At 42.4% G+C, this 15,508-nt stretch overlaps 1 non-coding gene across 1 annotated transcript; it reads left to right on the forward strand.

Annotated features, from left to right (window-relative positions):
• The first annotated feature begins 13,652 nt into the window (after positions 1-13,652).
• Positions 13,653-13,755, forward strand: LOC118555071 (U6 spliceosomal RNA). Its single transcript, XR_004926783.1, has one exon. It is a non-coding gene; the product is annotated as a U6 spliceosomal RNA (small nuclear RNA).
• The last annotated feature ends 1,753 nt before the right edge of the window (positions 13,756-15,508 follow it).

Consider the following 15,508-nt stretch of genomic DNA (forward strand, 5'->3'; position numbering starts at 1 on the left):
TTGTGACTGTGTGAGTATTGCTTTTTCCTACTAAATATTCTACTATAATGCATCCCTTATGGTGCGTGTGGGGGAGGGGTTCAGAAAAAGAGGGAGATGGGGTTCTAGAATGCATGGGGAGGACATTTTTTGAAATCAATAGACGAGGGTGATAGGGGCTTAGGAAATTTGGTTTTTAGTTTCAGAAATTAGCTTATTGAATGAGCATAAAATCTGATGCATTCTGGCTTCCTTAGGCACTAAGGAATGAAAGAGAGGTCATCTCTTTCTTAACCTCTTCACTTTTCTCAGAAAAGAGTAAGTATCCATAAATGAAGGACCAGGAGGACAAAGAATTCGCCAACCATGGTTTCTGTGCCATTGACAGTCTCGTGTTCCAGGTCCAATGATACTCCTGAGCATTATGAGAATAATCATGGTGCTGGCGTAATGCTATGCCCACTTTAGGCACCATAATGCTACCCTAGGTTGGCGGCTAAGTTTCCATGGCAACCTTGACACCATGCTGTCTTGGTTCACCAGAGATGACAGTGCGTCCCACTGTTCATATAGTCAACCTGTGAATTACTTTTGCTGTAGAGATGATGGTTTTGTACACTCTCTAGCACATAGCTTTCACACATTTTTTTTTTTTTTTTTTGGAAGCCAGCAGGGTTAAATTTGTATTTGTGACTTTGGGACAGAATAAAAGTAATGCTATTAAACCTTGCCCTTGATCTTCACCTTCATGGTGATGGAGCCAGCCGGTTCACTAATTAGAGGTCTCCCCATTTTGAAGGCAAATGTGAAATGGTAATTTGAATCATTACATCAAGAGAAATTTTGTCATAAAAAAGAATTAAATTTAATACCTAAAGTTAAATGGTTATAATCCTTAACTGATAATGCAAGTAGTAACTGCTGGTCACATTTATAGCTATTCTTTCATGTCACTAATCAAAGATTGAAAATAATACTTCTAGCCTTAAAATATCTCTTCCTGGTTTTGAAAATTCAATTTGCTTTGAGAGTCATATGCCCCAAACTCCGATCTTTATTTCCTTACTACCCATTTGGGACTGGAGGGGGCACTTAATGTGACTCATATTTTCCAAATTCCCTGGAAGCCATAGAAAATATTCCCGTCGAATCCCATTGCATAGTCTATTGTCAAAGCTTTCCCCATAGAAATGAGCAGAATATGCTTGGAAGACTAGCGAATCATAGAACAGTGGCATTGGGAGGGTCATTAAAAAGCATCCATCCTCTTCTCTCCCTAAACAGATGAGCAAATGGAGACCTGCCGAAACCCAGGTTTGCCCGAAGGCACACACTTAGTCTTGGATTTGGAACCAGAACCCAGGCTTTCTGTTTCACAGCCATGGGCACTTCCCTTCCCCCACCCGTGAACAGATTCTCAGTCTTTTTAGGCTCTTGGATGCTGAATATGGTGAATGGGCTGGAAAAGAGTGAGAGAGACAGAATAAAGTTTAATGGGGCATATCAAGGCTGAGAAAGAGGAAAAAGAATTACATTTTCCCCAAAGACCTCAAAATAGCCCTGGGAACGGAGAGAATTTAGACATTATTGGATATTGAGTTACTATGGAATTTGTATTATGTCTTTTAAAAATTTAACATATTTAGCTTTATTTTAATGTCTACCCCTAAGGATTGAGAGAGAACCAAATGAAAACACTGATCTGTTGAAAACACTACTCCCGGAATGCCTAAGGAATGTTCACCCATCTTCCCCATTTGCTATGCATGAGTAAAGGGAGATCAAAATATGTCATAATCTTAGTAGCTTACATCTTCAAAATCTGTATGATAATCCATGATGGTGGAGGCAAGCCTCTTGTAAACTGATTTTACCCTCATCATTTACAAGTATTTAATAATAGTCAGTTAACACTGCACTGGAAAATAGAGGGGATTATGGACTGAATTGATTTTCTTGAGTTTTTCAGACCAGTCTCTTAAGTCTTATTCATGTAAGCTTCTGAACTTTCCCCAGAAGCTTAGAATGAAGGACCAATCAGCCCTCCTTGGTCTCAAGGAAATAATGGTTGATTTTCTTCTAAACCCAAGTGCTTGCTAATCCACCCAACACATTATTTTGTATTTGGTGGAGCGGGCTGCATACACATTATGACTGGGGAACTATTTGGGTACGCTCATTTCTTCCTCGTGACATCAGAGGAATTAAGGTCCAGACGTGCTTTCGGCGATCTCTTCAGGTCCTGCTGAAACATACACACTTGAGCAAGACAGCTGCCCAGTATGGAACACCAAATGCATGGGGGTCAGGCCGTTGGGAAGGCTTCTATCAGAAAAGCAAACCATATCCTGCTGATGCTGCCCCCTTCATGACCCCAGGGCATGGCCACATCATGGTGGATAGACATGTCACTCCCTTCAGGAACTAGAATACTGGAGAGGCTTGGATCTGGGAAGAGAGGTTCTGCGCATGGCTATATCGTTACACACTGGGAAGAGCGTTTGCTCCGTAATGCCTGTTTCAGTGCACAAACAGGTACCCAGCAGCTACTTGCTGAAGGACGGTACTTCTTGGGAGAACGACATCACATGCCAACAAATCAATGTTTTCCTTTAAGTAGTCACTGTATTAATGACGTGTTTGGGTATATTCTACCATAAATCTGTAAGAGCATTGGCCTTTTCTTTAATTCAATTATGAATGGAATTTCCAATTTCTCATTGAGTAAAGTCATTCTGTGCCCTCAAATATTAATACCATCTTCTCACGTGGTAGAGAGAACCTTTTAAATTTGGTGACTGCAGGGAATATGGACATGCACCAAGGAAAGCTCCAGCCATCGATCCCTTCAGGAACTGCCTGAGCTACACAGTCACCTTGCCCAAGAGCGTGTTCTTCCAGGGGTGGCTCAGATCCAGTAACTGATGGAGGTGGGGGGGGTTCTAAGAGCCTGGTTATCCTGGCCCGATGGAAGACAACGCTAGCAGGCCGTCCTGGTTCCAGAGCTGGCCACTAGGTTGACTGAGGCATGCGTGTTTGGGCCCAAGCTTGCTCCCCCACCGCCTGCTTCCACGGGTGCTGATCCCTAATCAATACCTGCACCGAAAACTCCACCTCAGCGTCTGACTCCTGGGAACCCAGCCCACAGCAGTAATTTATACATCTTTTAGTGGCCTGTAAAAGGAGACAAGTGCATTTAAGCCATCTAGTCTCATGACATGACTGGCCCGTAATACATGGGGTTCAAATCAATGTTCGTGCTTCCTCTGAAAGTATCATTTAAACATATATGCCAGGACCTATTATGCATCAGCTGGAATGCCAAATGCTGGAGAAACTGAGGTAAAAAAAAAAAACAAACCCATAGCCTTGCTTTTAATATGTACCCAGGCCAAAGAGACCGAGGGGTAACTATAATAAGTGATAATCCACCAAGCAGATGATCTTACGTGCTTGGCTTTAAGCGGTCATTTTATTTTATTTATTTATTTTTTAAATATTTTACTTATTTATTTGAGATAGCGAGAGAGAGCATGAGCAGGGGGAGGGGCAGAGGGAAAAGCAGACTCCCCATTGAGCAGGGAGCCCAACGTGGGACTCCATCCCAGGACCCCGGGATCATGACCGGAGCCGAAGACAGATGCTCAACGGACTGAGCCACCCAGGTACCCATGGCCATTTTAAAAGTAAGGAGAAATGTGACTTGAGATATAACATTAGCATTTTACAACATTTGCACAGAGAGTCTGTCATTTAGTTTTCAGAATATCCTTATGGAGTAAGTTAATTATTACAAAAATCTTACAGATAAGAAACTGGAAGTTGACTTTTGACCTTAAAGTTTGTGCTTTCTTCACCATTTCCAAACACCCTCTTTTTCCTTTTTCTAAAACGTGTGGACAGAAGGAAAGGAGCTCCAAACCACTTTGTGTCAGAACGTGTCAGTTCTCGTTAGCAAACTATGATTCCAGGACGAACACAGAGCACCCAGGACCTTGACCCAGTAGAACTTCAGAGAATATACTATTCTAATATAAACATCTGGAGAAAATAAATGCATTCCAAATTAAATTATGTGAGGCCAAACTGTGCCTATGACTTTAAAATCCAATCACATTTGGCTGTAATCTTTTGAATAGCTTCAATGTCCCAGTGTCAGACGTACGTACATGTTAACTCGAATGTTCTATTTTAAAATTGTTGAGAGTTGGACAGGGCTCCCTAGGAGCAGTTTGACTCGTGTCATCACCATCATCATCATCATCATCAACCTTGAATAACAGCGTATAACGAAGCAGAGATCGTGATTAGCACTTTCTTGGCTTTATCTCATTTAATCCTCCCAACTGACCTTGAGGTTAATATTACCCTTACTTTACAGATAGTAGGAATAAGTGCTATGGTTTTAATCACTCGGACTTTTTTTTTTCTTTTTTTTGGGCATTCTAGAGTTCTTCATTATCTTCCAAATCACCACCAAAACTAATATTGCCATCATCATTGCAAGGTGTATATCAAGTATCTGGACATGCATATGTGCCATGGAAATAAATTTAAAGAGGTAAGTTCTCTCTTTGTAAGAGCTGACATTCTAAACCCTGCTTATGGTTTTAAATAACTAAATTCTTCACAATGCGTTCTCTTCTATTTTGGTCTACACCAGCAGTGTGTTTTTCCACAATCCTAACATCCAATGATTTCCTTTTTCGCATCGGGACAATCTTGTTCCCTTTCCCTTATTTGATTCCACAGCTCCATTTGTGATTCATGACTTTTTAGGTACCTGTTGTGGGAAGAGGCCATGAGAAACCACAGGGCTAACATCAACACCGGTCTGAAAAGGAACAGGAAGGCATATTGCTCAGCTCTCATTTTATAGAGGTTTTTTGATTCTGTGTCTTCTGACTTCTCAACCCGTGCTCATGCCATTGGCCAATGCTATATTTTCCCGATTCTTCTTGCAGGAGTTTCTCATGAACAACACAAAAAGCATTCTTCACTGTTGTCATTGAAACTAACAGCCCAAGATTTTGTTTGACCGAGTGCCCACTTTCACTGACTAATTCATAGTGCTCGGCACACACGCTGTTGCATGTCAAGAGCATGAACTCTGGGGCCAGACTGCCTGAGTTCACATCCCTGGTCTGCTGCTTATGAGCCATGTGACTTTCAGGCAAGTCGTGTGGCCTTTTTGTGCCTTGGATACTTCCTCTGTAAGTATGTCTAAACTTCATGATACCATTATGGGGAGTAAATGAGTTAATGGGTGATGTGGAGAAACCCAGAACCATCCTTGACACCAAGTAGCACAAGGATCGGCTACTGACCCCACTATGCATTCATAGTGTCAGCAAGTTGTAACTTCTCAACTACAGCTTTGCTTAAGCTGAACATCATTCTTACCCCTATTTTTCCCCAGCAAAAATTATGCATTCTTAAGCTTTCTTGTTATATGGCTCTACAATAAAAAGGTTTTATTTTTTTTAAGGTTCTGGTACTACATTGATAGAAATAAATCAGAGCCCGTTGTTATTTTATCACTTCTTTTCTGCCTTAAGATTGCATTCATCCTACTGGCAGAAGATACCTATTAGATCATTTTATTTGCCCTCCTATATTCCTGGAAACAGCCAAAGCAATGAAATGTGCAAGTCTCTCAAAATACCTTTTCTGGGAAATCAATTTATTCTGAAATAAATGTATAGCCTTCTTATCCTCCAATTATCCAATTATTCTTAGAAACACTGTCCTCTCTCCCTTCTTCCCTCCACTCCCCACCCCCCTTAACAATTCCTCTTACAGGTTTGAGTTAACAAACCCAGTCTGAAGTATGTCCTGAGTGCTGGCTTGCTGAAAGAACTTTCTGAAGACACATTTTTTTTTATTAAATTTACATTTGGGAACACCAGAGAGTCTGGCTCTACCTGTTACACCCCAAGGAAGGGGGGATTATAGTAAATTGTACAAAAATCAGACTATTCCTTACATTCTATTCCTTACATGCATTTCTACTTTTCCAGAACAGCACAACTGTTGATTAGCGCCGCTTAGTACATCTAAATCATTTATCTCTTACATGCATTCCTATTTTTCCAAAACAGCAGTCTTTCACCCTGAGCCAGACAACTCTGTAGCAAGTCTTGGATTTGAACAAAGGGTAGAACATCAAATTAAAATCAGAAAATTACAGGGGCGCCTGGGTGGCTCAGTCGGTTAAGTGACTGCCTTCAGCTCAGGTCATGATCTCAGGGTCCTGGGATCGAGCCCCGCATCAGGCTCCCCGCTCAGCGGGGAGTCTGCTTCTTCCTCTGTTCCTCCCCACCTCCGCTCGTGCTCTCTCTCTCAAATAAATAAAATCTTTAAAATAAAATCAAATTAGAAAATTACAATTCTTTATTACCTAAGTCCACGCTGCCTAACAGAAATGTAATGTGAGCTACACAAATCATTTAAATTTCATAGTAGCTGCCTAAAAATATATATATATATGTATATATATAAAAAAGTAAAATCAATTTTGACAACATATTTTACTTAATCCAATATATCCTGAATATTATCATTTCATCATGTAAACAATAGGAAAATTGATTGAGATATTTTACATTCTTTTTGTCATACCAAGTCTTTGAAATCGGGTGTTTCTTTTACACTCACACTGCCTAAAAATTCAAACTATATATTATTTTTGAGTTTTCATGGATGTACTGAAATCCCTGAGAAAAATAGCAGATATGGTGTGCAAGTCTAAGAACAAAAGCAGAGAGGATGAGCCTGCAAATTATGAATGAGCCAGCTTGGAGCCTGGCAGCAAATAGCTGCTTGGACATTTCAGAGACTTTATTGTCAATGTGGCTTTGCCCAACATATCCTAGGAGTCAAGAAACCTGAATGCAGGGGCGCCAGGGTGGCTCAGTCGTTAAGCATCTGCCTTCGGCTCAGGTCATGATCCCAGGGTCCTGGTATCGAGCCCCGCATCGGGCTCGCTGCTCGGTGGGGAGTCTGCTTCTCCCTCTCCCACTCCCCCTGCTTGTGTTCCCTCTATCGCTGTGTCTCTCTCTGCCAAATAAATAATAATAATAAAAAGAAACCTGAATGCACTCCTGGCTCTACCACTAACCAGCTGTGTGATCCAGAGTGAATCACTTAGGCTTTGCACTACTCAGTTTTCTAGACCAGATTACCAAAATCTCTTCCCGTATCACGAATACTCTAGCTATACGCTCACGCACACACACAGCCCTGCTCTAACACTTACCTATTCTCAAGGTAAAGGAGATTTTTTTAAAAAATTGAAGTATAGTCAACACACAATGTTACATCAGTTTCAGGCGCACAACACAGTGATTTGACAAGTCTATATGTTATGCTATGCTCACCACAAGTGTAGCAACCATCAGTTTAAAGGTGTTTTTAAAAAAATCTGTTTCTGTTGTATTTTCACGAATACAAACACCTTATATTCTTGCTTATAGAGTTTCTCCATTTTGCCTTTTCTTCAAGAGTTGTGCATGGTGATGTTTTTATATATATAAGTGATTAAAAATGGAAGTGAGCTCATTAAAGTATTGCTTTGGGTAATATCTCGGAGCATAGTGAATTGCTGATAATGCATCATTCATTTTGAGAATGAGAATTTTTTTTTAAGTCTGGAATATTTCATGCAAAATGTATTCCACGTCTCCTTTCCTTTTCCTCCTAGCTTGCTTTTCCTCTCTTCCTTTCTAACAAAGGCAGCGAGCAGCAGATGGAGGGGAAGAGATCGGGGGTAGTTCAGTGGTGGGTAGATGGGTCAGCCACCCTTTTGCTTTTGTGCATCGAAGCCCTGGATAGATGCCAAGGGTATTTGAGGAAGCAAGAGAGCAACGCAGGCTTTTAGGCAGAGTGCTCATTCATAATTAAGTTGCTTAGTTGCAGGACCGTCAAAGGCAAACTTCAAATACCCTGACAGCAAAGCCACCTGTGCCAGAAGCAGAAGCAGGATTGTGCAGGAGAAAGGCAGAGCCGATGGCAGGCACTCAGGAAGCCTTGAGCTGAGAGGCACATTTTAAAATACAAAGGCAAGAGCCTGAGTTATGTGTCAGAGGAACCTGGCAAGGATTTGTGAGGTCGGAGACGCAGCATCTACCACTGGGGCCTGTGCCAATAGGCAAGAAGCTTAAGCCTGTCTTTGTGCACTGTGTTGTCTCAAACTGGAGAGTGATTTCAAAATAATAAGCCACGGGCGCCTGGGTGGCTCAGCCGTTGAGCATCTGCCTTCAGCTCAGGTCATGATCCCAGGGTGCTGGGATCGAGCCCCACATGGGGCTCCCTGCTGGGCAGGAAGCCTGCTTCTCCCTCTCCCACTCCCCCTGCTTGTGTTCCCTCTCTCGCTGTGTCTCTCTCTGTCAAATAAATAAAATCTTTAAAAAAACAAAATAATAAGCCAATGACGCCACTCATGGAATCTTGACTCTGCATCGAGTATTGTGCTAGACGTGATGCACATGATATCTAATTTAATCCTCTCAGCAACTTTGTCGTTAGCTGCATTTTGCAGACAGGAAAATCAAAGCTCGGAGAGGTCCAATGATTTGCCCTGAGTCTCGCTATCAGCAAGGGGCTGAGGCAAAGTGAGCACAGATGTCTGCCTATGAAGCTTGAGATTCTGTTTCTTTTTGCTCCATCCTCCCTCTGTCCCCACACCCACCTACATTTGACCCTCAGACCAGACACATTCCCACTGGATGACTCATCAGAGGGTCAGGATCAAAGATCAATCTCTTCTAAAAACCTCCTACCACTCAAGTCTTTTTAAGACCAGCCCCTATTCCTAAACGGTCTTTGGGAGCTTCTAGGGAATCTAGGGACTCCGGCTAAGCCATGGGGCCCTGTAAACGTGCCAAGGAAACTTGAGGTTAGAATTTCTTTGGCCTTGAATCCAAAGGATTTGGGTGAAACTCAGCTGGGCTTAAGAACTCCATAACAGAAACTTGCCTGGATCATTTTATTTGGCTCCCTGCAAAGATGTGAAGTAGAGGTGTGGGACCAGGCCATCTGATCTCACCTTCCCGGAACCCAGGGCCACACTGATGGTAGAACAGGAGAGACTCCTAGAGATGATCTAGTTGAAGGGCCTTGTTTTATGCATGAGAGGCTCAGAGAAGTTTAGGTCACGAGCCTAGCAAACAGCAACATGGGACTGGAGCTCCCATGTCTCCCACCAAGGCTAATGGTTACTGGATGGCCACTCCATCCACCTCCCCCAAAGCCTATCCTCCCCACCCACCCAACGCTCCTATTCAATACCAAGTTCAGCAGAGGCCAGGGGCAGGGTGAATTTCCCTGAGCTAAAGAATGACAGATACCTACATAAGAAAGCAAGCCAACACAGCTTCTGATAAACGTGGTCCCCTCTTTCCAACGAGCCAGCATGACAGACAACATGCACCTCTCCAAGAATGTCACGGTCACCCCCACATAGCACGTGATAGGGGCCTAGAGCTTCATTCTAGGTTAGGCAGAATTTTCCACAGCGTCAGTCCCCCAAAGAATGATGTCCTCATAGCAAACAGCATTGTGAGGAACAGTCACACTAGCAAGACGTTTGGTACGTAGCCTTTAGATGGTGCTAACGTTCTACCGTAACACAGCCTGCCAGCACTCGAGGCTCAGAAATCAAGGAAGTGGAAGGGAGCTCAAGGGGCTAGCTGTAGTTCAACCGTGCTGTCCTGTGTTGGGCCCTGAAAACACCCCCCCCCACACACACACTTTGGGAGGTATCTTGATACAAAGACATTTCTGGGGCTTTCACTGCCACAGCAAAGTCTTGGCAACGTTGAATGTGCCAGACTATTCTAGGCAGGTCTCATGCCATCCAGGGAGCACCATCAGTCAGCACTTTAAATGTGAAGGCACATCCTCCAAATTCAGATTCGTCCTGTGTCTTTGTGCATCGACCAGAGCTTGTGGTGATCTCGGTTCCTAAGGTCCGATTGTGTCCCTAGATTGGGTGATGGAGCCATTCATTTCGTGTGACAGTTTTCTTCAGGAAACCCTCTTTCATTCACTTAAGAAAGGGCTGGTGAAACCTACCATCATTCATTTTTTTTTTTTTCCTGGCTCTGAAAAGAGGAGTGGGGAAAAACACATCACCCCGGAGCAACCTTTCTAAAGCAGGCTTTTATGTCTTAGTTCTTCTCTTTTCCACATGATGTGAGTTCCGAAGGCTCTATTTGTCTCATAGTGCCACCAAAAGGGACAATGCTTTGCTATGCAGTTTTTCTCTGCCAGTGGAGTGGGTGACAGGCTGTGTCACGGTCGCCCTGAGAAGCCCTAGACATGGTTGAGGTTTTCTATGTAGAGAAGAAAATAACTCCTTGCCCATTCACATGGATGGTTCCACACCTGTGGGAGCTGATAGGGGTTTCCAAAATAAGACATCACACTTAGTATTTATACACGTGGTGCTGATGGGTTTGTGTGTGTGTGTGTGTGTGTGTGTGTGTGCCCACCTTGAGTACAGGAAGACTGGGGATCAGGGAGACGTGAAAGTCAGGAGGGAGCTAAAGTTCCCATCCAGATCATCTGGTGAAAACAAATTTGGGAGAGTCACGATACCATTATTCTAATACACCGAAATCCTATTACAGTGGAAAAAAAAATCAATTTATCCAGAAAGATCATGTAAGAAGCAAAATTAGAACCAAAGGGATGGAAATTGTTGGAAGATAGACTTCAATTAGACTGCAGCAAGAAATTTTTTTAGTTTTTAAAATTAAAATAAAAGATTCTAACTTACAGAAGCATTGCAAGAAAAGTACATTGCTCAGACGCTGTTTACCTAGATTCTTCAGTTGTTAATATTTTGCCACATTTCATTTATTTCTCTTTCACTCATATATGTGTTGATATTTTCCTGAACTTTCTGAGAGTAAATGGCATTATAATATCCATATATTCCTAAATATTTCATCATGGGGTTCCAAAGAATAAGGACACTGTCTTGCATAACCAGAGTAAAATTATATACTCCATATTCAAATTTCAGCAAGTGTCCCAATGATGTCCTTTGTAACAATATTTTTTCCTCTGATTCAGGATCCATTAAGATACATTACTAATGATGTTAATAAGGATGAACTTTTTAAGATTTAGGATTTTCAAAGAAAAGCAAAGCGGGAGGCATCACAATTACAAACTTTAAGTTATATTACAAAGCTGTAGTCATCAAAACACTACGGTACTGTCACAAAAATAGACACATAAATCAATAGAACAGAATAGAAAACCCAGAAATGAACCTACAGTTATATGGCCAATTAATCTTCGGCAAAACAGGAAAGAATATCCAGTGGGAAAAAGAATGTCTCTTCAACAAATGGTGTTGGGAAAACTGGACAGCAACATGCAAAAGAATGAAACAGGACCAATTTCTTACACCTTACACAAAAATAAATTCAAAATGGATCAAAGACCTAAATATGAGACCTGAAACCATAAAAATCCTAGAAGAGAACACAGGCAGTAACTTCTTTGACATCAGCAGTAACAACTTCTTTCTAGATATGTCCCCTAAGGCAAGGGAAATAAAAGCAAAATAAACTATTGGGACTGCAACAAGATAAAAAGCTTTTGCACAGCGAAGGAAACAATCAACAAAACTAAAAGGCAACCTACAGAATGGGAGAAGATATTTGCAAAGGACATATCTGATAAAGGGTTAGTATCCAAAATCTATAAAGAACTTATAAAACTCAACACCCAAAAAATGAATAGTCCAGTTAAAAAATGGGCAGAAGACATGAGCAGACATTTTTTCCAAAGAAGATATCCAGATGGCCAACAGATAGATACATGAGAAGATGCTCAACATCACTCCTCATCAGGGAAATGCAAATCAAAACCACAATGAGATATCAGCTCACACCTGTCAGAATGGCTAAAATCAACAGCACAAAAAACCCACAGGTGTTGGTGAGGATGTGGAGAAAGGGGAGCCCTCTTGCACTGTTGGTGGGAATGCAAACTGGTGCAGCCACTCTGGAAAACAGGGAGGTTCCTCAAGAAGTTAATAGAACAACCCTATGACCCAGCAATTGCACTATTAGGTATTTACCCAAAGGATACAAAAACACTAATTCAAAGGGATACATGCACCCCAGTGTTTACTGCAGCATTGTTTATAGTCGCCAAATTATGCAAGGGGCTCAAGTGACCAGGGATTGGTGAATGAATAAAGAAGATGTGGTGTATAAATATACAATGGAATATCACTCGGCCATAAAAAAGAATGAAATCTTGCCATTTACAGCGACATGGATGGAGCTAAAGAGTATTATGCCAAGAGAAATAAGTCAGTCAGAGAAAGATAAATACCATATGATTTCACTCATACGTGGAATTTAAGAATCAAAATAAATGAGCAAAGGGGAAAAAAGAGAGAGAGACAAGCCAAGAAATGGACTCTTAACTATAAAGAACAAACTGATGGTTACCACAGGGGAGGTAGTGGGGGGATGGATGAAAGAGATGATGGGGATTAAGGATGGCACTTGTCGTGATGAGCACTGGGTGATGTATGGAAGTGTTGAATCACTCTATTGTACACCTGAAACTAATATTACACTGTATCTTAACTAACTGGAATTTAAATAAAAACTTACAAAAGATTTAGGAGTTTCCCAAAAATGAGAGGGGCTGTATCAAATAGCAAATTCTAAATATCAGCTTGGCAAGTGTATCATATACACCTTACCAACTCAGAGCATATGACAGAATAAATAACCTATTTAAATAAATAACCTAAATCATCAAAAACTTGTTCAGGCTTTTTGTGTCCTGTGTGTGAAATTTGCCTGCCCCGAAGTCATGAAAATCTCCTCTCATGTCTTCTGGAAGCCTTACAATTCTACGTTTTGCATTGAGGTTTATAATACACCCCAAATAGGGGCGCCTCACTGGCTCAGTCGGTAGAGTGTGTGACTCTTGATCTCAGGGTTCTGAGTTCAAGCCTTGTGTTGGGTAGAGAGATTACTTAAAAATAAAACCTTTTAAAAAATACATCCCAGGGGACGCCTGGGTGGCTCAGTCGGTTAAGCGTCTGCCTTCAGCTCAGGTCATGATCCCAGGGTCCTGGGATCGAGCCCCACATCAGGCTCCCTGCTCAGTGGGGAGTCTGCTTCTCCCTTGCCGTCTGCCCCTCCCTTACCTACTTACCTTCTTACCTACAGATCTCTAGAATCAAGAGGAACTCCAAGCCACGCAAGGCCACATGCAGAATTACCAGGGTCAGTCAGGAGGCAGAAGAAGTGAGGCGGAGACGTGGGCCAGAGCTTTTATTGTGGTTTTCACAGGAAGGAACGGGCGGGGCAGGGTAGGCAAACAGAGGGGACTTAGGATTGAATAGTTTGAATAGTTTGGGCAGGCTCTGGGCTATAACGGTGATCCCTAGTTGTCTGATACCTGACTCTGAGGTGATTTAGGGTGATTTAGGGCAGAGGTATAGTGTCCTGGACAGCAAGGAGCCTGTTAAAAGGAAGGGGATGGTGGGTACAGACTCAGGATTGGTTGGTTTGCAGCAAGTTGTTTGCTATCTCTAGGAATTAGCTAATTTTAGGAAAGGCAGTCCCTCCCCAAGGACTCAATGCCCCAAGATGTCAAAGCATCAGAAAATAGAGAAAATAAAAAACACAGTGTTTAGGCAGCACGTGTACTAAAATTGGAACCATCCAGAGAAGATTAGTATGGTCCCCGCACAAGGACGACACACAAATTCGCTAAGCGTTCCATATTTTTAGATGAAGCTTTTCTTCACAAAAAAAAAAAGAAAGAAAAGATAATGCATTGATTAATAAACCCTGAAACTCCCACCCAAGATGAAGTGGGCAGTTGTTGGGAAGTCCTCCATTTTGTGGTCAGCAGTCATCTGAGACTTAACCAAGCACACCGATTTCAGGTCCTAATATAATATCACATAGGATTTCTGATCTGAAATTATTCATCTATCATATTGGGTGGGGCCCCGCTTGGGTCCTCTGTAATTCCCTTTTGTATAACCACCAGCAATGCCCTACATTAGAGCCCATTACATCATGCATGAGTAGAATTTTGAACCCTGTGCTCTGGCCTCATTGTGCCATTCATCTCTTTTCTCTTTCTAAGTCCCATATGCCTTATGAGTTGCTCTTCTGTTCTTACTTTATTGGCTTCTTCATACAACAGCTAATTGTCGAGGGCTCGCTGTGTTCCTGACACCGTTCTAAGTGCTGGGGACACACCAGCCAACAAACCAGACAAAAATTCCTGGCCTTGTAGAGCTTTAATTCAAACAAGAAGACAGACAACAAGCAAGGCACGGGACAAATGGGTTAATCGGTTAGTGCGTCTGAAGTTGGTAAGTATTATGGAAAAAAGAAAAAGTAGGGCAAGGTCAGGGGCATTGAGAATGCCGGCAGGGGTGTGAGAGAAATTTGAAATAGGGCGGACAGGGGAGCCTCACAGAGAAGGGAGCATTTGAGCAAAGGCTTCACAGTTACTAACGGAGTGAGATGATTGTATCTGAAGATCAAGGCTATGGTTCAGGTTAGATGAAGGCACAGTAGGAAGAAGAGTAGGGAGAGAAGGGACATGTGACCTACAGATGAGGTGAGACGTTTAGATGTGGAGGGCAGTGCTGGGGTGGCCTGTGTGTGAGTTGCCCTGCACATTCTGCAGGGTGTGGGGTGCTGGGCCCTTAGAAGTGCTGGACTGGGCTGGGCAAGATGAAGGCCAGACACAGACACGTGTATAGCAGTCTTCGTCCCAGAAAGGATGAGCGGAAGCCACAAGAATGAGCAAACTTAAAAGGAGATCCTGGGAACATCCATATTTAAGGAACAGGTTGGAAAGAGGAAACTGAAGGAGACATCTGAGTGGTTTCAGCCTGAGATGCTGGGGCAGGACCAAGGAATAAAGGAACTAAGGAAGCAGAGATTGGAGAGGATCCAGGGGATGGGGAGTGGTGCATCCCCCCCCCCCAAGGATTGCATGAGGATCGGGAAGTTTGGTGGTGGTATGGGGGAGTCTTTTTGGTGACCTTTCAATATAGAAGCTTTAGGCAAACTTTTGTGAATCTACAAGGATTCAGGAAATATTATTCCCATGAGCCTTTTCTGAAAAATCTCCCAGACAATAAGCTTCAGAAAACCAATTTAAAAAATGATCTAAGGGCGCCTGGGTGGCTCAGTTGGTTAAGCGACTGCCTTCGGCTCAGGTCATGATCCTGGAGTCCCGGGATCGAGTCCCGCATCGGGCTCCCTGCTCTGCAGGGAGTCTGCTCCTCCCTCTGACCCTCCCCCCTCTCATGTGCTCTCTCTCTCATTCTCTCTCTCTCAAATAAATAAATAAAATCTTTAAAAAAAAAAAAAAGAAGAACTTTTAAAAAAAATAAAAAATAAAAAAAAAATAAAAAATGATCTAAGACTAAAATTGTGGTAACAAGGGAGAAAGTAGGGGTGCCTGGTTGACTCAGTCGGTTAACCATCACACTCTTGATTCCAGCTCAGGTCAT

The sequence above is a fragment of the Halichoerus grypus genome, chromosome X (genome assembly GCF_964656455.1).
Source record: "Halichoerus grypus chromosome X, mHalGry1.hap1.1, whole genome shotgun sequence".
NCBI classification, from domain to species: Eukaryota; Metazoa; Chordata; class Mammalia; order Carnivora; family Phocidae; genus Halichoerus; species Halichoerus grypus.